Below are 21,735 nucleotides of genomic sequence, written 5' to 3'. Positions count from 1 at the left end.
GATACTAATGAGAAATTTCTATTTGTTTAAGGATTCCTGTGAGTACTTTGTAGTGGGTAAAATAAAGACTGTCTCTTAGCCCATCCCCACATTGCATCTATGTGAGAATCTGTGTGAGCTAATAGGATCATGAATTTGTAGGATCCATGAACTGGAATCTAAGGTATCTTAGATATCAAAGAGTATAACTCTTTCATTTTAAAGATGAGAAAACTGAAATCCATTAAGATAAATGGACTTGCTAGGGCCACACAATTAATAAATATCTAAGGCAGGTATTCCTAGGCACCTAGGTAGCACAGTGGATAGAGCATTGGGTCTGGAGCCATGAAAATCCAAATTCAAATCTGATCTAGATTTTCTTGCTGTATGACCTGAGCAAAGCTACTTAACTTCTGCCTCACGTTTCCCAACTATAAAATAGGAGTGATGGTAGCAGCTACCTCATCGCACTATTGTGAGGATTAAATGAGATATTTGTAAAGTGACAAGCATATTTACCTGACATATAGTAGGAACTTAATAAATGCCTATTTCCTTCTTTCCTGTTTCCACTATTTTCTCACATTGTCCCTAATCACATTTCTGAACCCCAAGATACAAGCTAAACTTAAGTTTTATTCAGGTTATTCCCACCCACCCCCCAGAATAAAAATTCTGGGATATGAGTAATGAGCTAGAAAGATAATGATTCTTTTGAGATAAACAATCAGCATCAAACCCAGTCTATGTTTCTCCAGAGTTCTTGGTGGGGCTAGAAGGGAGGGAGGAAAGCTGGGCACCAGATCACCCTTTATATAGAGGATTCCCTAATATTTCTCATAATTAACTTTTTTTGGATGACTTCCAGACAAGCCTGCTTTATAAATGTTGTACTCTCCTTTTCTAATAAGGTTCTGCTCTTTAGGGCAAGATCTCTCTCTGGGAAGGGGTGAGGGGGGCAAAACTCAAGTAAACAAAGTTTGACTTCTTCTATTTCCAAGCTGCCCATTTGACATTCCTTCCATCCTTGCTCCCATTCTTCTTTCTCTTTGCCCTCATGCTAACTTATAAAAGTCTAGAAAGCTCCACTTCCCAGAAAGTAAGCCCCAGACCTTCCTCTATTGTCCTTGAAACTCCTCTATTCCCCCAGAGCCTTACCTTTTCTTGGATAATAACTGGCTGCTGCTGGGTAACAGTTCCTATGTCCTTAACAGGATGATTATAGAGGTAGTAAAGGGCTTTGACTCATCTGGTACCTGTTGTCTCCTGTTTCTTCCTCAATGCACCTGGATACTTCGGCTAGGTTGGCTTGCATCCTCTGCAGGGAGCAATTGATTGGCAGATGATGGAGGTCCACAGGAGCTACTCCTCTGGCTAGACGCTGTGAGGGCTAAGCTGGAAAAAGAACCACAGGTCTGTGCTAGGAGGTATGAATGGACTGTGGTTTTTATCTATGGACTTTCCTCTTGTTTTATTCCTGCTATTGTGAAAGTGAAATAAAGCAATTAACATAAAATATCCATGATGAGTGAAAGTACCAAATAAATACTCAGGATAACCAATCCATCAGTCAACAAGCATTAATTAAACACCCAGTAGGTGCCAATCACCAACCAGTCCATCAATCAACAAGCATTAATTAAACACCCAGTAGGTGCCAATCACTATACATATATATATATATATATATATACTAAGAGCTGGCAATGCAAAAGAAGGCAAAGCGGTCTCTGCCCTGAAGGAATAGCATAAATTTTAGTAAGATAGACAACATCTACATTATATATCTTTCTATATAAATATAGATAAATATGTTTATATTTATATATGTGTATGAGTGTGTGTATATATGTGTGTATGCGTATATATGTGTGTATACATACATGCACATAATATGTGTGTACATATATGTATATATGTATGTGTGTGAGTGCATGTATATATATATATACACACATGTATGTATATGTGTATGCACATATATATATGAATGAGAAGATCGATCTGTGAGAAGACAACAGCAGAACAATGATCTGAATCAAACAGGAGAATCTGGGGAATTCCACACCCATGCCCTTTATCACCTGATTATACAGCAATGCACAGATAATTAAGCCTGGCCTGAAGTGAAACAACAGTTGAAATGCACCATACAAATCTCATGACTGCTCTTGGGTGGAAGTTTTTAAGAAAGTTGTTGTTGGGGTTTTTTTGGGTTTTGTTTTTCAGATTTATTTTTTCCCCTCCAAAAAAGTGCCTGCAAGATGCCTATTTTGGGGGCTGGCTCCAGCTGCTTTCCTGGCTGAGGTCCAGAGAGGTTCACATCAGGGGTTGCTCATGTTGTGGTTTTTTTGTTGCTGTGTAAAATAGCAAGAGAGCCCTCCCATTCCCAGGCTCTGTGGTTCAAAATGTGGGGTGCAAGAACCCTGAATGTCACAGATGGACTCAGCTCTGCACTTCCTGACCAGAAAAGGCAGAAAAGGGGACAGGGCCTAGTATCATTCCCAAATTCTGTTGCCATTTGCTCTTTTTAAAAATTTTACAACAATGGCAATTCCACTGGATCCACTCCAAAATCATGGTGGGAAAAACTAGCCGAGCTACCAGAGCAAACAGTCCCTTTGGGGAATGTTCCTGTGGTGTTTCTGTCATAAAGGGGTCATTTACGCAGCAGCCCATTTCCAAAAAGGGCACTGGCCCAACACAGCATGTCACTCAGAGGGCATGGACTTCTGTGGATCACACAAGCCTCTCAGTGGGGAAGGTGGAGGCCTGTGGCCGGGAGCACAGCAGGGGAAGCAGGGGGAAGGCTGGGGACAGTCCCAGTTCAAGGGAGATGTCATTCGGGATGAATAAATCCAGGCTTCTCATGGGGACACCTGAGTCTCACTTTCACACTCAACCTAATTCTGCCTGCATCACCCCTAGCTAAGAGGATTAACAGAGAACTGATCTCCTTTAACCCTAGTCAGTGAGGACATTAACCAAATAGAGTTCTTTCCCTGGCCCCAGGAGACATTTGGATAAGAATGCATAGGTCAGGTCAGGCCAGGAGTTGTAAAGTCCCTTGATAGCAGCAAAAGGGTAATCTGGAACAGGCAACAGTCCAGGAGCCAGCCACTGAAGCCAAGAGTCATATGAGCTTCATCCTGATAAAGTACGTTTCTTTCCTGTTCTCCTCGATTTCATCAATGCCCTGTCAAGAGATGGAGACTTATTGCCTAGTCGGTTCTGGGAATGACAGGGCCCTGACCCAGTCCCACATGGGAAGAGAAAACTATCGTTATGAAGAATTTCTAACTCTGTATAATTGAAACAGATTGTGAGTTTCCATAGTCAAGTTTCCTTTAGCTTTAGCTTTAAGTATAATAAGGTGAGAAAACATTGGGCTGGATTTTAGAAATGAATTCTAGCCCCATCCCTATATATATATATCCCTCTATTTTCAGAGGGGGGATTGATTCCAGCTTAAATTCTCCCAGCTCAGAAATCCTACAAGTTGTAAATTCAGCTTCTTAGTGTTATGGCATCATCTCCCCAATGTCATGGTCCTCTTGGAGAATGAAGGACAAACAATAATAATCCTAAATGGAAAAAAAAAAAAAAAAAAAAGACTAATAAAGTATCCTCCTGAGTGTGGATCACAACAGAGTATTTTCACTTTTTTGTTGTTGTTTGCTTGCATTTTGTTTTCTTTCTCATTTTTTTCCCTTTTTGGTCTGATTTTTCTTGTACAGCATGGTATTTGTGGAAATAGAGAGAGAGGAATTGCACATGCTTAACATATATTGGATTATTTACCATCTAAAGGATAGGGTGCAGGGGAAGGGAGGGAAAAGATTTGGAACACAAGATTCGCAAGGATGAATGTTGAAAATTATCTAAACATAATTTTTTAATAAAAAGCTTTAATTTAAAAAAATAAAGTATCCTAGTTTTCAATCCTAAATCTCTATTTTCAGAAGGGAAAACCAAATACACTTGGACAAAGAGTCAGTAGACCCCAGAAGGATTTCTGTTTGCTTCTGCCTGCACCCCAGTGAAAAAGCTCTTTTTCTTATTTTTTCATTTCTCATATTAAGTCAATTGCCAAGTTCTATTGATTCTATGTCTGCCTCGTTGCTCTCTTATTTACTCCTTCAAAGGATCATAAGGTATAAAAACCCTCCTCTCTATTCTTACTATTACCACTGTTGAGAGCTTTGTCAATCACTGAAGACGCCAAGGTCATCCACTGCATCCCAGGCTATCTCTGGTTGTGTTGACTCTTGTCTTGCTACTGAACTTCAAGCACTTTGAAAGAGAGAATGAGATTGATGATTTTGTTCAACTCTGCCTCACTTAAATCCATTTACCCCTGAGTCAAGATGTCACCTATAAATGCCATTGGTCCTCTTCAAAAACAAAGCATAACAGCAACTAACACTGTAGTACAGTTTCTCATTATCACTCACATTATTGTATATCTTTTGATAGATTTTCCTAACTTGCACTCTAATCCATCTTTTATTCTATTATCAGACTAATCTTTTCACAAAGATCTAAGTATATTACCCCTGTGCTCATCTATCTTCAGTAATGACCTAAGAACTATCAAGAAAAAAAATGTATATAAACTCTTTTGCCTAGGATTCAGGGGCCTTTCTAACCCTGAAGCAACCCTAACTTTCCAAATTTATTCCATACCGTTTCAAAATAAGTATTCTGAGTCAATCTAGACTAGTCTGCTCTTCAAATACGCCTTCATTTTTCCATCTTTCTCCCTTTGTTCAAACTGTTCCCTGTTCCTAGAAGTGTTGCCACAGTTCTCTTTTAATGTACTGACCCAGTTTCCCTAATTGTCTTATTCAATTACTCTGCCTCAGGTTATAACCATTCCTTTTAATGTTAGGATAAAGGTCATATCTTAGACCTTAGGTTAAAGTCATTCCCTCTTAATGTTTGCTGGGATAAAGGTCTTTATCCATTTTAGACATCTTTAGAATATCAGGAGCCTCTCCAGTACCTCCCTCCATTATGTCATCCTCATCCTAGGTTCTTCCCCCCATTAGGTCATCCCCATCCAGGTACCTACCCCATTATTACATTTTTCTTGTTACCCTATAAAAGAATCTTGTATCTGACATTCAGGGCTGGATTCTTTTAGACCATAGTCTCAGTCAGCCCTGGGACCAACCATGGATCCATTTGGTCCCAGTAAATCTCTCCATTTAATAAATTCTGTATTGAATACTCTCTAATCTCTATCTTGCTCAGTTTCTCCAGCATTACAGAAGGTTCCCTTTCCCTCTTTCCACATGTTGACTGACTAACCATCCTTTAAAAGCCTACTCAGGAAGTTCCCCTGCCCTCCTTCCACATGTGGAACGACTATCCATCCCTTAAAAGCCTACTCAAGAAGTTCCCCTGTCTCCTTCCACCTGTGGAACGACTATCCATCCCTTAAAAGCCTACTCAGGGAGTTTCCCTGCCCTCCTTCCACATGTTGAATGACTATCCATCCTTTAAAAGCCTACTCAGGAGGTTCTCCTGCCCTCCTTCCACATGTGGAATGACTATCCATCCCTTAAAAGCCTACTCAGGGAGTTCCCCTGCCCTCCTTCCACATTGGAATGACTATCCATTCTTTAAAAGCCTACTCAGGAGGTTCCCCTGCCCTCCTTCCACATGTTGAATGACTATCCATCCTTTAAAAGCCTACTCAGGAGGTTCCCTTGCCCTCCTTTCATGTGTGGAATGATTATCCAGCCCTTAAAAGCCTACTCAAATGCTATCTCTTCTACAAAGGCTTCCATGATTCACACAATCAGAATGACCTTTCTCAGCTCCAAACTTTGAACATTACTTTGTTTTATGACTCTCTAATGTGCTTATCATGTTTTATTATGCTTTATGGCTAACTTTAAAAGTCCAATAAATAGCCTCTTACAAGAGTGTAAATGATAAGAACTTAGAAATGTTGTATTAGCTAACCCGCTATCCCTATCACAATTATCAGCTAACACAGGGCTTTGCATAGATTAACAAATATATGTCTTGTGAAAGATGCATACAGGAAATGTCCTGATCTGTATTTAAAAAAAAAAAAAAAACCTTACAACTTGTCTGAGGCCAAAAACAAATTATTCCTAGAAATGAACCAGAATTGAGAATTGAATTAGACTTGTTTTCTTAGCACAAAAGGTAATTTAATTTTAATTTCTAGCCTGACACATCCTCCGGTAAAGAGTCATCCATTCACTTGCCCAAGGCCAGGAGCAATTCATATCGCATGACAAGTTAAGCTTACTGCTTTGTTGTCTGGGGGATAAAGGGAGAAGGGAGAGCAAAGGGGAGAGAGAACAGTCCCAGAATCATTAGGGATCTCTGCAGCGTTGGCTCTGACACCTGAGCAGTCCCGGTGTCAAAGGTGACCAGAGAACAGACCCTTGCCTGGCTTACTGGTGTTGTGCTGCCTGGCTTCCAGACCTGGGCTCTCCAGTGATTAAAAAGGTTTCTTCATACTACACAGGGGAGCTCAAGGGCAGCAACAGATGTAGGCTTAGGCCTCAAATTGTTTCCACCTGGGAAGAAAAATGGTTGTGGAATTATCTCCATACGGAGCCCCAGTTGGTGAGAACCAATGAAACATGACTAAGAATTTGAAGGAAAAAAAAAAAGTTTCTAAGATTTATTGCCACCTCAGTGATGGCGATCACCTGGGAGGGGAGTAAAGTTTTCTTTCCCACTGTTTCTCCTTCCAACCTTCCTCTATAGGCACCTTCCCCCCCACCCCCACCAAGACAAGAGTATGATTCTCACTTCATGATCAGGATAGCAAGATAGAGGCACGTGCTGTAATTTGTCACTTAGCAGATCAGCTAAAGGACCAAATTCAAAGGGGTCATGGACCAAATTCAAAGGGGTCATAGACCCCTTTGATAGCCAGGTGAAGTCTACAGACCCCTTTTATTTATATTTATAATCAAAGGAAATGCTCTATTTCATTTTGAGGTCAGCAAAAATAAAGTTGTAGGTTTTTTTTTTCTCAAGTTCATAAACCCCCTGAAATCTGTCTACTGACCCTAGAGGGTCTTTGAACCCATGATTGCCCCCTACCTTGTCTCAAAAATATCTCCAACTGGGCTCTCTACAAACTAAGATGTCCTTAAGGAGATGGTGTTAACAAGTCCATTGGGACAAGACAGATAATTCTATTTAGTATTAGAACACATTATGTGATTATAGGAGGGGAAAGAATATTTTTTGTTGATGATTATATTTTGTTTAAGCTAAAATGACAAATAACTTATTCCTCACCAAGCAAAATTACAAAATGAGGGACTGAAGGTTCAAAGGTTCTCCCTAGGGGAAGAGCATCCATTTGGTATTAAAAGTTTATTGAGGGGAAGGCATCTAGATGGCACAGTGGATAAGACATCAGCCCTCAAGGCACAAGGACCAAATCCAGCCTCAGATATTTCCCATTTTCTGGCTGTGTGAACCTGGGCAAGCCACTTACTCCCAATTACCTTGGGGGGGGGAAAATGTTTATTGTAAATAAATTAATGAATTCAATTGTATTTATTAAGTGCTAACTATATTGTGCTAAATTCTAGGAATGAAAAAGCAAAAGTGAGACAATTCTCAAAGACATCAAGACCTTGCATTCTAAAAGGGAGACACAGCAAAAATTTGAGTGGTTTTCAGAAAAAGAGAAGTTGACCCAATGACACTCCTTTTCTAGAAGTTGTATTTTAGTATTGACTGATTTTTGAGCTCACAGCAGCAGGTTAGAGGGGGTTAGAGGGGGTTAGAGGATGCTCTCAATGGATGATACCTGGTGAAACTTTATGCACAGAAAAGGATGAATTTCTATACGTGGGCCATCCAAAAAGATTTTGCCCTACAATATAACAAAATAAGAATAATAAAGTTCTAAGCACAAAGTGCTTTTTAATTAAAATTTTAGATATCCCTTCCTTTGCCGCTGATAGTCCAAAAAAAAAAAATCAGTTCTGTTTTGGGGAGAATATAATCTCTGCTTCTAATACAATCCCTCTATAGGAATCCTGTCTTTCTCTTTTTCCTCTATATATGGAAACTTCCAGACCCAATAGGACAGCAGACCTTTCCCAGCCAATTCCTGGTGTCCTACTCCCTATGGCACCAAAAAATGTAAATTAATTAGACACACCTGCTAGAAATCTCTTCCCTCTCTATAAAACCCCTATTTTTTGTGTCTGTCACTGAGCTGTGATAGCCGTGTGAGGAAAGAAATCTAGTCGTTCGAGGAAAGAAATCTAACACTAGAACCTGGAACAACCTGGAAATCCTATCTACAAAGCAGATGTACTTGCAGGATCATCAGATTCTCCTTCTTGCTGCTTTGGCCCTAAGATCAGAGGTCAAAGCCCAGAGACATAAATCTATATTTAACTTTTTACCAGGACTCCCCCTCCCCTTTCTTCTCCCTCCTTTGTTGCCCATCACAACTTTGGGTTGCTCAAGTTAAAAATCAAAATGTTCCTTATATGAAAGAAAACATGCCCATAATAAAGGCCTATTGCTTTTAGCATCACTGATTGACCTGCCTGTTCCTCCAAGTCCCTAAACAATCTAGAATAGATTAAGAAAAATTTAGTTGTTTAGGTACTAACCTTTTGGTCAAGATGGAGAAATATGGATTAAGTATTGTTGTGCCATAGTTCTCTTTTAATGTCCTGACCCAGTTTCCCTAATTATCCTATTCAGTTACTCTGCCTCAAGTTATAACCATTCCCTCTTAAAGTTTGCTGGGATAAAGGTCTTTATCCATTTTAGACATCATTAGAATATCAGAAGCCTCTCCAGTACCTCCCTCCATCATGTCATCCTAGGTTCCTCCCCTCATTGGGTCATCCCCATCCAGGTACTCCCCCCATTATGTCATTGTTCTTGTTACCCTATAAAAAAATCCTGTATCTGGCATTCAGGGCTGGATTCTTTGAGACGATAGTCTCAGTCAGCCCTGGGACCAGCCATGGACCCATTTGCTCCCAGTAAATCTCTCTATTTAATAAATTCTGTATTGAATATTCTCTAATCTCTGTCTTGCTCAGTTTCTCCGGCATTACAGTATTAGTAAAATTAAGTTGATTTGTAAATAGTTGAACAACTTTACACAAAGGGTATTGAGTACTAGGTTAATGTTATCTAGAGGAAACCAATCTAATAATAATTAATAATACTAATAATAGTAATAGCTAATATTTACAAGGCACAATAGATCTTTTTTTCTCAATAGTATTTTCCAAATATATATATATATAGTTTCCAACATTCCTTTTGTAAGATTTCATATACTGAATTTTTCTCTATTCCTCCCATACTGATGTAGAATAGATATATAATATATATAATCATTTATTTATTTATTTATTTTGGCTTAGGCAATTGTCACACAACTAGGAAGTTTTAAGTGTCTGAGATCAAATTTGAACTCAGCTCCTTCTAACTTCACAGCTGGTGCTCTATCCACTGCACCACCTAGTTGACCCAACATGTATAATCCCTTTAAACATATTTCCATATTTATCATGTTGGAGCACATTAAGTCATGCAAAGTATTTTACAAATATTTTCTCATTTGATTTTCACTACAACCTTGCATGGTAGGTACAATTTTTATCCCCATTTTACAGATGAGGAAACTGAGGCTGAGAGAAGTGACTTTGAACTCAAGATCATCCTGCATTCTATCAATTCTATCAATTTCACCTACCACAAGCCTGCCTCTAGTAGGGGTTTTAAACCTAGGGTCTGTCAACTTGTTTTAAGAATATTTTGATGAGTGTATAGCAGTTAGCTTCCTCTGTAATCCTATGCATTTTATTTTATATAAAAATAGGCTTCATCAAACATCCAAAACTTTCCATAAATCAAAAAGAATTGAGAAACCTTTCTCTAAGCTATCTGTCTGCTGGTGACTAGGAATGATGGATTGGTGGAGAGAAGATGACTCTACCTAAGTGGGAGACTGTGCAAAAGCTTTAGAGAAGAAAGATTCTTCTCTCTCTCTTCAAAAGAGACACACCACCCAGTTCTAGACTCTCTTTGGACAGAAACTTTTGAAGTGGGAGAAAAGCAAGAGGCATTTGAGAAACCTGGATCTCAACACATCCCAGATTGCCAGTTAATCTTCCTAGATAGTTGAAGGAATTTCCCCTTTGGGTGAGATTGGAACCTATTTCTTGTTTGAATTGAGATATCTTGCTCCAGTGAGCGCTTATTCTCTGTGTATTGTCTGGTATGATCTAATCTTGTTTAACTTCTCTGATTTCTATTTGCTATTCATTGAGATAAATAGCATTAACTACCATTCACTATTTGTGATTGTCTTTTGTGTAACAAAGTTTTTGGTGAGAAGGAGTGAAGCCAGTAATTGTAATTTTGGGAATCTTTCCCCCTTCAAGGAAACCAGCTTTTGAACCTAATTTAATTTTTTTTTTTTTTAATGTGCATAGAACAGCAATATTTAGTGAGGGGTGGAACAAGGGCAGAAAAAGAGATCAGATCATTCTAGTCTAGGTTTCCACTTTTTCAAGAACAGAACACTCAGACCCCTTCTACTTCACCCTTTCCAAGTTGGAATCAAAATTTCCCTTGGAGAAGAGTGGGTAAGAAATATCTATATCTCCCTATAAAATTTCATTATCTCTATTTTCCTGTCTCTGTCTCTGTCTCTCTGTCTCTCTGTCTCTCTGTCTCTCTGTCTCTCTGTCTCTCTCTCTGTCTCTCTCTCTCTCTCTCTCTCTCTCTCTCTCTCTCTCTCTCTCACACACACACACACACACACACACACACATGCACATACACACATACATATTCTATACATTAACAATTAAAGCTATCTAAATTTTGAAATAAGCTTTCTCGTGGAGAAATGAGCTCGCCATTACTGGAAGTGTTTAAGCAAACACTAAATGACCACCTGTCAATGTAATTTTAGAAGAATTTCTTACAGCAGGAAGTTGAACAAGATGACTAGTAAGGTACCTTGCAACTCCTAAGAAGGATTCTATGAGAAGCTACAAAGGCGTATCATTATCTAAGTAGATCTCTACTCATTCTTTTGTTGGCATCTCTTACTTTCCCCCCACCCCACTCCTTCCACTCCCTATTACACACCTTCTCTGTCTCATGAGTGCCTCTGTACACACCTTGCCCCTCCCTGTTAGTAAATTATCTTTGCATATTCAAAGCAAACCCTTAAAAAAATTTAAGATTTAGAAAATTTTAAAACTAGAAGAAAACTAATTTAATCTCCTCAGTTTACTAAAAAGGAAACTGAGGCACAAAGAGATTTGTGACTTGGCAAGGGTCACATTAGTAAATTAGTAAGACCCAGGATGAGTACCCATCTCCTGATTCCATTGGTCCTTTCATTATACTAGCTGCCTCAAGGATGTTTTTAATTAAACTGACACTTCAGATTTAGGATTATCAATTTTTTTATTCTATCTGTCAGAGTTGTTACACTAGTATAAATGAACAGTAACTTTACCTCTGCTTTTATCTTAGCCACAACCTATTTTATTGGAAAATGTAAAACCTGGATCATTTTAGCCATGTAAACAGAAAAAGGTGCCTTTTAAATTTTTTGCTTAATTAAATGTGTCCTGTCTGTTTATTCTCTGATGTTCAAACTGACAGGATTTCTAGAATGAAGGTCATTTTGAAGTTTCTTTTCATTGATTTTTCCAGTACTGTAAGCAATCAGTGTTTTCAGCTTATTGTGTTGATCAAAGTTAACAAGAAACTTTATCTTGGTCCAATTTCAGATAAAGAAATGGTGATTTCACAGGAGTGGACAACTATGAGATCACTGACTCTCAGAACTTTCTAAATCAATACATCTCACACTATGTTCTATACAATATCAGTGTTCGACCAAAGGGGAATAGAGCTTCTGAAAAGAAATGTTGATGCTAATAATATTTCCCATTCTTAAATATTAAACATGAAAGTATATATTATATCAAGATATTTATATGCAGGTTTTAGAGGTATGAAAACAGCTTTTGTTTCCTCAGTTTTGTAGTTAAATATCCCTCAATTTCCTCAAGAATATTCTATACTCTCAGACCAACATAATGGTTTTCATCAACATATTCCCTCTACAATTTATGTTTTAGCCACACTGGATTACGCTTTACTTTTTGAACATTCTGTTCCTAGCTTTATACCCTCATTCCCATGTCTAGAATGTTCTCCCTCACCTCATCTATTGAATTGCAATTTATTTCTTAAATTCTACTCATTCATTCATTCATATATTTAATAAACCTTTATTTAAACATAGTGCCTACTATGTGACAAGCATTACCTCCTCCATGAAGTCTTCCCTGATCCAATCATTAATTAGCGGCTGCCTGTTCTGTCAGTCTGGCTGCTATATTTCCCTGGTTCCAGCTGCATCAAGGAAAATATGATACTCGCTATTTACAGGTTAAATCAGTCTGGTTATCAAGCAAAGGATATAGGCAAAAATATTTATGTACTGCATCTGCCACAGAATCCATGAACTCTGTGATTCATAGTATTACAGAGCATTCACCAAACCAGTAAGGGACAGCTGTTTTGGCCAACAGATGCTGGTTGAGATGACCCGGTGGGATATTTCCAACCCAAAAATGGTCTCTAGTTCATTTAATTTTGAAAGTGATGTCCTAAAGATTAAAAAATTAAAAGAAATTAAAGAATAGGTTAACACATATATCACCAGAACATTTCTTTTTATTATTATTATTATAGCTTTTTATTGACATAACATATGCATGGGTAATTTTTGCAACATTGTCTCTTGCACTCATTTCTGTTCCAACTTTTCCCTTCCCTCCCTTCACCCCTTCCCCTAGATGGCAGGCAGTCTTATACATGTTAAACATGTTAAAGTGTATCTTAGATACAATATATGTGTGCAAATCCATACAGTTTTCTTGTTGCACAAGAAAAATAACCTGGGAAGAAAAACAAAAATGCAAGTAGTCCACATTCATTTCTCAGTGTTCCTTATCTGGGTGTAGCTGATTCTGTCCATCATTCATCAATTGGAACTGAATTTGATCTTTTCTTTGTCAAAGACATCCATTTCTATCAGAATAGATCCTCATACAGTATTGTTGCTGAAGTGTATAATGATCTCCTGGTTCTGCTCATTTCACTTAGCATCAGTTCATGTAAGTCTCTCCAAGCCTCTCAGTACAAAACATTTCTAAAAGGCAAGCATACTTTAACTTCATTGAAACTAAGAATGTCAAATAATTCCTATCAGAAAATAGCCTTATGGACACTAGGATATAATTCCAGGTGCTCCTCACTATATTTAAAAATAATAAATGTAATAGAGAGCCTATCATGTATAAAATTTTACACAACAAAGATAAAACCCTAGAGGCTTTCAAGGAGCTTACCATTCAGCAATAGGGGAACAGAAGTTGACCAACAATTTCTATACCTGGAACAAGTCAGAGGTGAGAGAGGCAAGGTATCCTCACCTGAATATAATCTACAGGGAGAGGTAGCATATACTGGACACCTTGAGGTTTCTAAACTGCCAAGGATGGAACAAATACCCCTACAATGATGTTATTACTCCTTTTCTCCAGGATTGGAGAAGAAGCAAACTTTTCTGACCTGGCTTAAATCCTCAGTCACTCCATCCTAATAGTATCTTAGTATGAGAGAATAGATACATATACACAAAATTATTAAACAAAATGGAACTACATAAGAAATCTACCAATGTTTTAGAAGAGTTGAGAAGAAAGAGCGATGATATTGTGCACATGAAATTCATATCATGGACGTATACAATTTCAGAACTCAGTAGAAGAAACCTCAAAGGCTATCTAAACCAACTGATTGCTTGAATAGTAATCCCCTCCACAACATTCCATAGGTTCTGCTTGAAGTTCTCCCATGATAAAGAACTCAACACACTCCAAGGGTTTTCATTCAGAATCACAAACTATCTCAGAGATGGCAGGGAACCCAAATACTCCAACCTATTCCTAGATAAATAAATAAATCCAACAAGTATCCAATCAGCCTTTGCTTGAAAAATGCCAGTGAAAGAAATACTGACTACCAGGGTCATAGGATTGTATATCATTATCTCTGATATACAAACTGAGGCAAATAAAATTAAGGGACTTGCCCAGGTCACATAGTTAGTGTCTGAGGCCAGATTTGAACTCAGGAAGGTAAGACTTCCTGACTCCAAGACCAGCACTCTATCCATTTCACTATCTAGTTGCCCCCATAGAGAAGTTAAAAGACATAATTAAAGAGAGGTAGGGGTGTGGAGAAATAGAGACAGAGAGACAGAGACATATAGAAGCAGACAGAGACAGATATTGACAGAGAAAAGGAGGGAGGGATGGAGAGAGCCAAATAATCCAACCTACACTTAAATAAGCATCCTCTTTCCATCATACCTAATGATGGACTCAAGAGAGAAAAGAGACTGGCAGTATTAAGATCAGTTGGAAGGCTAATGCAGTAGTCCAGACAAGACAAGAGATGATAAGGGCCTGAGCAAGTGCAAAGGCTAAATGAAATGAAGTCTGAATGAAGAAAAGGAGACCTATGCATTGGAATCTGTGATTTCTAAGGAGGTAGAATCATAAGATGATAAACACTGATCTTATTGAATGGGGAGCCAGATGACCTCGTGATTAGAGCACTGGGTCTGAAGTCAAAAAGACTCATCTTCCTGAGGTCAAAGTCAGCCTCAGACACTTATTAGCTGTATGTTTCTGGGCAAGTCACTTTCCTCAGTTTCCTCATCTTTAAAACAAGCTGGAGAAGGTAAGGGCAGACCATTCTGGTATCTTTGCCAAGAAAACCTTAAATGGGGCCACAAAGAGTCAGACATGAGAAAGCAACTAAAAGACAACAAATTCATTGAATGTGGAACTAGATAGAAACTTCCATTTCATCTTCAGAATTCTTTTAAATTCTAGTTTTGCTCATTTTTCCTTGAAAAGATATTAAGACATCAGTGGATACTTGTTTGGCTCAATAGATCAAAAGCTCAGAATAATGATGTCTTTTCATTGGCTGATTTATAAGGTAGCCATAAGAAGCTATGGGGAATCTTAGATTCTTAGCTGATGGATATAATGGGAATTCCACTCAGCTTAGTCACCTCACTGGTTCTCAACACCTTTCTTTTTTTATGTCTTTCTTCTCCTACAGCTCAATAAATCCCCTTTTGTTAACAGCTGAATAGCCAAAAATTAGTGTCCCTTTTTTTTTTCTAATATAAAACCTAAACTACCACAAGACTGACCTCCTACTTCATCAAAACCCATTTATTCAGCACCTAATTGTGTGTAATGTTGTATATGCTGTGTTAAACACACATAGCCCCACCCTGGAGTAGTTTTCAGTCCCAAGCAGACTGGTAACATAAAGAGAAGACTGAGACAACTCAACCATAAACACTAAATGCCTGTCTCAATAAGATTAACTTTTCACACAAGCTGTGCCTACAAGATGCCAAACATCTGGATGAAACATGCCGAATCCATACAGTCTTCTGGGTCATAGGATGAATGCAGATAACCATCCCTAAGAGAACTGATAGAAGCTGCACTTTTCAATCAAATCTTTATCTGTTGTGCAAACCCAGATACTATGCACAAATAAAGAATGAGGACATTTGCAGAGTGTACAAGTAGAAGGGAAGGAAGAAAGTGTCACTGAAGGTAGAAGTAGATTTCATTTGCAGTCTTTAAAGATAATCAAAGGACCTTCCATCTGTTACCTCCTTTGATCCTTACAATAATCTTGTGAAAGGACCTGGCTTCAAATCTTATCTTTCACACATGTTTGCATAACTTTGGACAAATCATTTAGCTTCCATAGCCCTTAGTTTGCTCATATTATTAAACGAGAAGGATGGAGTAAATTACCCCTGATGTTCCATATAGTTCTAGAGCTTGTTCCAGCTTGAGAACTATGATCTTTTGCCATGAACAGAGCAATAGATTAGAAGTTAGGAAATGTAAGCTCATTTTTCTTTTTCTTTTTTAATTTAATTTACAAAAATCTATTTTCTCTCTCTTCCCCCTTTCTCCCATCAAAAAAAAAATTCTTTTAATAAGTATACAGTCAAGCAAAACAAATTCTCCCTTTGGCCACATCCATAAAAGCATACCTTATTTTGTACCCTGAGTCCATAACTTCTCTGTCAGGATGTGGGGAATGAACTTGATCATCTGTCCTTTGGAACTATGGTTGTTCATTGCATTGATCAACATTCTTAGTCTTTCAAAGTTGTTTATCTTTGCAATGTTATTGTTATTTTAAGGAGACCTTAATTTGATGCTGTACTCTGCCATTTTCTAGCTATAAAAACATAGATTTGGGTTCCAGCTCTATAAGAATTGGTCCACCAGTTTGCCTCACCATGGCTCAGTTTCTTTATCTATAAAATGAACTAATATCTGTAATGCAAGCCCAGGTTTTCTGACTAGATTCAGCCCTCTTCCCATGATTCCAGAATGCCTAAATTTGGCACCCTATTTATTAATGCTTTAGCTTTAAATATTAGCACTCATAGAATGCCTCATTAGATGAATACCCTGTGTCAAGTGATGTGGGAACAGGCAAAAGAAAGAGAAATCCAATTTCCTTGCCCTTAGAAGAGTCTGTAATATAACATGACAAGCCATAGACCCCTGAAAACAGTTTTAAAATACTTAGAAGGCAGAACATGTATAAACGCAAACAAAATTGATTATAAACTGTTCAGAGGCTATAGAGTTAAAGAGCCTGAGAGAGTTAGGTTAATCAACATCAGCCACCACTTAAGAGGCACCCAGAAGTTGTCTTTGGCTTCCAAGTGAGTCTTCCCAGGAATTCACCAAGGAGGGCCCCATGCACTATAAATAGATACCACCAAGGGGCCTGTACACACAAACCCAGCATTGGGAAGTATAATTATGAGGTATTTTTCTAAGATAAATACAATCACCATATGGGAAGGGTTTATGAATGGCAGAAGAGAAAGATGAGTTCTACCTAGTTCCTTCAAAATCCCAAGATTCACCAACTTTAGTGGAAGGAATTTAAATTCATTTCAGAATTTCCTAGAGAGGCAGAAGATATAAGGGATAAAAAGCTAGTCTCAGAATTAGGAAGGTCTGGGTTATAGATATACCTTTGAGATGGTTTATCAATGCAAATCCACCTCTGAGAAAATCCTTTTTCTCTTCCCCATTTTACAAATACTTTTCCACTGAAATTACCTTCCATTAATGTGTGTGTGTTTGTGTGTTTGTGTGTTTGGCTTAGAGTCTGGAAGACTCATCTTCATGAGTTCAAATCCAGTCTCAGATACTTATTAGTTGTGTGACTGAGCAAGTCACTTAATCCTGCCTTAGTTTCCTCATTTGTAAAAATGAGTTGGAAGTGGAAATAGCAAATCACTCCAGTAGCTTTGCCAAGAAAACCTCAAAGGGGTCATAAAGAATTGGACACAATTGAAATGACTGAACAAGAAATACGTGGGTATATATACATACATATTTATGATATATCTACACATATTATGTATGTACATAATTATTTGCACATTGTCTCTTCCATTAAACCATGAGCTCCTCAAAGACTGTTTTTTGTTTTTCTTTGTAAATTTAGCACCTAGAAAAGTGCCTTGCACACAGTAATTATTTAATAAATGTTTGTTAAACCTGACTGGCTATTTGACCCTAACCAAGCCATCCAACTTTTCAGTGTTTCCAAGTAAATCTTTAAAACAATAAATTACATAAAGTTGATCATCTGTATTAGAGAAGGGAATTTCCACCCTGGGAATTCCCTGTCCTAAAGGAAATCTCAGATGAAAGATGGTTCAGAGTGAAGTGAAAAATGGGGAATTTCCTATTAACCTATAGTTTTAAAAACAAGACATTTTTCTTTCACTCTAAGGGAATGTCAAAAGTGCTTTTAAGTTATCCCCCCAAAAAAGTTTTTCTTGTTCAGTCATTTCAGTTGTGTTTGACTCTTCATGACATCATTTGGGAGTTTTCTTGGTGGAGATAATGGAGTGATTTGCCATTTCCTTCTCCATCTCATTTTACAAATGAGGAAAACTGAGGCAAATAAAATTAAGGGACTTGCCCAGGTCACACAGTTAGTGTCTGAGGCCAGATTTGAACTCAGGAAGGTAAGACTTCCTGACTTCAAGACCAGCACTCTATCCATTTCACTATCTAGTTGCCCCCATAGAGAAGTTAAAAGACATAATTAAAGAGAGGTAAGGGTGTGGAGAAATAGAGACAGAGAGACAGAGACATATAGAAGCAGACAGAGACAGATATTGACAGAGAAAAGGAGGGAGGGATGGAGAGAGAGACAGAAAGAAGGAATGCAAAGAGGGAGAGAGAAGAGAATGAGAAAGAGAAGGAAAGTGAGAAGAGGAAAAGGAAAGAGAAAAGGGAGAAAAATAGGGAAATAGAGAGAGACAGGGAGACAGAGACAGAGGAAGAGGAAGAGAAATATTTGTTTGTCTGAAATCAAATTTGAACTCATGATGATGAATCTTCCTAATCCCATGATTGGCACTCCATCATACCACCTAGCTGCCGCCTTTAAAAAAAATTGGCAAAGGATGGCAAAAATGACTTAAAAGTAAAGGTAAATGACACATTTTAGTGGAAAAGAATGGATCAAAAATGGAGTCAAGAAGTAAGCAAGCAATTCCTTAGTGGTGACAACCGTTCATCCAGTCATTTTTGAAACCAGTCAACTAACTGCATTTGGCATCCTGTATAAATCAAGAAGGGCATTGAATACAGACTGACAATCCCCTCCCTGAATTCTCCAGTCTACAATAACAGAGCTCCCAGTCTGCCACTGACTGTTACCTTAGACAAGCCATTTCATCTGTTTTACCCTAATTCTTTCATCTGTCCAATGATAGAGCTAAACTCCATAATCTCCAAAATCCTTTCCAGAGCCAACATTCTGGGATGTAATATCCTGAGCTTTCTTACCTCTGTCTTTACTCACTCCATTCCTTATATCTGAAATGTTATTCTCCTCTCTCTTCCCACAACTATCCATATCACCTCTGGCTGCTGCATATTACAGTCCTTCAAGACTAACCCTAAATGCTTCCTTATCCTTGAAGCCTTAGCCTATCCCCCCGTTAAAAGTGCTCTTTCCTTTGTCAGAGCTCACAACATTTTGTTTGCATTTCTCTTAAGAATCTATCATTTGGTCCTAGAATTATTTATATGTCTGTTGTATCTCCCTCACTAGACCATAATGTCCAAGGAACATTTCTTATATATCTAAAAGTCAGGGATATATATCTCATACATATTACATATATAAAATATATATAATTTCTTAAATATATACATACACATATATAGATTGTCTCATAAGATATGCTCTAATATACAAGTATATATTTCTGTGTTCTGTATATGTACATGTGAAATATGTGTACATTTATCTTGTATGTGTATAATTATTTGTGTATTATCTCCTCCATTAAAATGTGTGTATGTGTATGTGTTACACATATACACTGTATCATATGTACATATATGTATGTTTTGTACATATAAATCTATATTACAGATATATACATAATAAACATGTATATATACATATATATGTATATATATATATATGTGTGTGTGTGTGTGTGTGTGTGTGTGTGTGTGTGTGTGTGTGTGTGTATAAATAACTCCATGTTGTCTTCCCCATTAGAATGCAAGTTCCTCTAAGGCAAGGGTTATGTTTTTCCTTTTTTTGTAAATCATATAGTTATATGTGTTTGTCTTAAATAAATCCATCCATTAATCCATCACTTAATCATAATCTTATTTCAAGTCATAGATATTGACCCATAAGGGACCTTAAAGGTTATCTTGTCCAATACCTCCATTTAACAGATAATAATACTTAGGACTTGAGTGGCTAAGTGTCTTGCACAAGATCACACAGGCAGTAATACATACATGTATGTATTTGTATGACTTTTGCAGACAGCTTTCAGGACTTCCCTATAATTAACAAGGCTGTCCTAGGCTGACAGATAACACAATCTGACTCAGGTTCTTTCCACTCAGTAAGTCTTGCCAGATTGTTTAACTCCACAGCCTTTGAAAAACGCCAAGCCATCTTGATGGCCTCAACTAGAAATTTGTAGGAAAGCCAAAGAAGTGGATTTAAAGGAATAAAATGATATTGCTAGGCCTGTTGAGGGGTCAAAGACTTTTCATTCCGAAAGACCAGCTCTCTCAATAGGCAGCAGTGTTTTCTACAAATACAACAGATCATGACTGTGTCACCAACAATGAAAAAATACTTTTGAATATTTGCTGGGTATGGACATGATGTTGTGCTAGTATAAAGAAAGTATAAGACAAGATTCTGCCCTCCAGACACTTATAGTCTATTGGGAATATAGGGTAAATGAATAAAAAAATAAACAAAAAATAGTAGTTTATTCTAAGAACCCAATGAGTGGGAGTGAGGAAACAACATAGTTGTTGTTATTGTTATTATTCTGCTATGTCCAACTCTTTGTGACCCCATTTGGGGTTTTCTTGACAAAGGCACTGGAATAGTTTGTCATTTTCTCCTCCAGCTCATTTTACAGATGAGGAAACTGAGGCATGAATAACTCACCCAGGTTCACACAGCTTGTACATGTCTGAGACTAGATTTCAACTCAGAAAGATGAGTCGTCCTGACTCCAGATCTAGTCCGCTATCCACTGTGCCACCTTGCTATCCCAACATCACAGGAGTTCAAAGGAGGCAGAGGCATTGAGAATTGACGATTCAAAGAAGGAGCCAAGACCTGCTTTATGACCTGTGTGGCCCTGGAACATCTGTAAAAGGGAGGAGGTGGACAAGAGTCTCTGAGATCCCTTCCAGGTTAACATATATAACTGAAAATCTAAAATAATTGAAAAAAGAATAATTCTAAAACAAAAAAAGAGAGAAGGTAGTTTGAACAAAGGTTTTACAATTAGTTACTGCCTTATTTTCATTTGATGTTATCATATTTTTGTGACCGTATTGAAATTTATTCGTATTATATGAATGGAGCCTGCTGTTTGCTAATCTCCCACCAGCAAATATAACACATTCATAGAGAACCAGCTAACACAGGAAAGGTCACATGTGAAAGCCATCCCACCTTTCTATGAGCCTCAGGTAATCACCAGCAAGACAGGAATCTCCTCAAAGGGCAGCCTAGGGCTCCTTCGCTATCTTCCTCAAGCTGTGAGGTCTCCAGACTTCATGCTACACCACAGTTTTATTTACATTCATAAATCTCCATGTCTTTGCTCGGACCTCCCCATTCTTCTCTCTGTTTGGGTACGGAGTGATCTTTTCCAGTTCCTTTTCAAGCGATTTACGGGCAGTTCTGGTCTGCAAACATCTCACCAGTCATTGATTGGCCCTTTCCCCATGGTTGGTTCCTGTGAGCCAACGGCAGCATAGCTGAAGGGGAGTTGTTGTAAAACAATTAGGAAGATTGCTTTATGATATTCTTGAGAAAAACTCTGATCATTTCGTTTGGCACAGCACAAACCTCCTGTTTTCCTTAAAGTATTCTGACAGTATTCCATAAGATCATTCGCCTACAAATCCATTCCAGAAAAAAAAGGGAAATGGTTCTTTTTTCCATTTCCATCCCCTTCATTACCATTACCACATACATTCCCCACTGTGAGATGGGTTATTACTAGCA

The 21,735-nt window shown here is 38.0% G+C and overlaps 1 long non-coding RNA gene across 1 annotated transcript; it reads right to left on the bottom strand.

Annotated features, from left to right (window-relative positions):
- Window positions 1-1,275: 1,275 nt before the first annotated feature.
- Window positions 1,276-21,351, bottom strand: LOC141541423 (uncharacterized). Its single transcript, XR_012481792.1, has 3 exons — window positions 21,178-21,351; window positions 20,662-20,866; window positions 1,276-1,377 (listed from the first exon to the last, which is right to left on the bottom strand). It is a non-coding gene; the product is annotated as an uncharacterized LOC141541423 (long non-coding RNA).
- Between the last annotated feature and the right edge of the window lie 384 nt (window positions 21,352-21,735).

The sequence above is a fragment of the Sminthopsis crassicaudata genome, chromosome 4, assembly GCF_048593235.1.
Source record: "Sminthopsis crassicaudata isolate SCR6 chromosome 4, ASM4859323v1, whole genome shotgun sequence".
NCBI lineage: Eukaryota > Metazoa > Chordata > Mammalia > Dasyuromorphia > Dasyuridae > Sminthopsis > Sminthopsis crassicaudata.
Note: the sequence above shows the minus strand (reverse complement) of the source record. Positions and strands in the feature narration are given on the sequence as shown.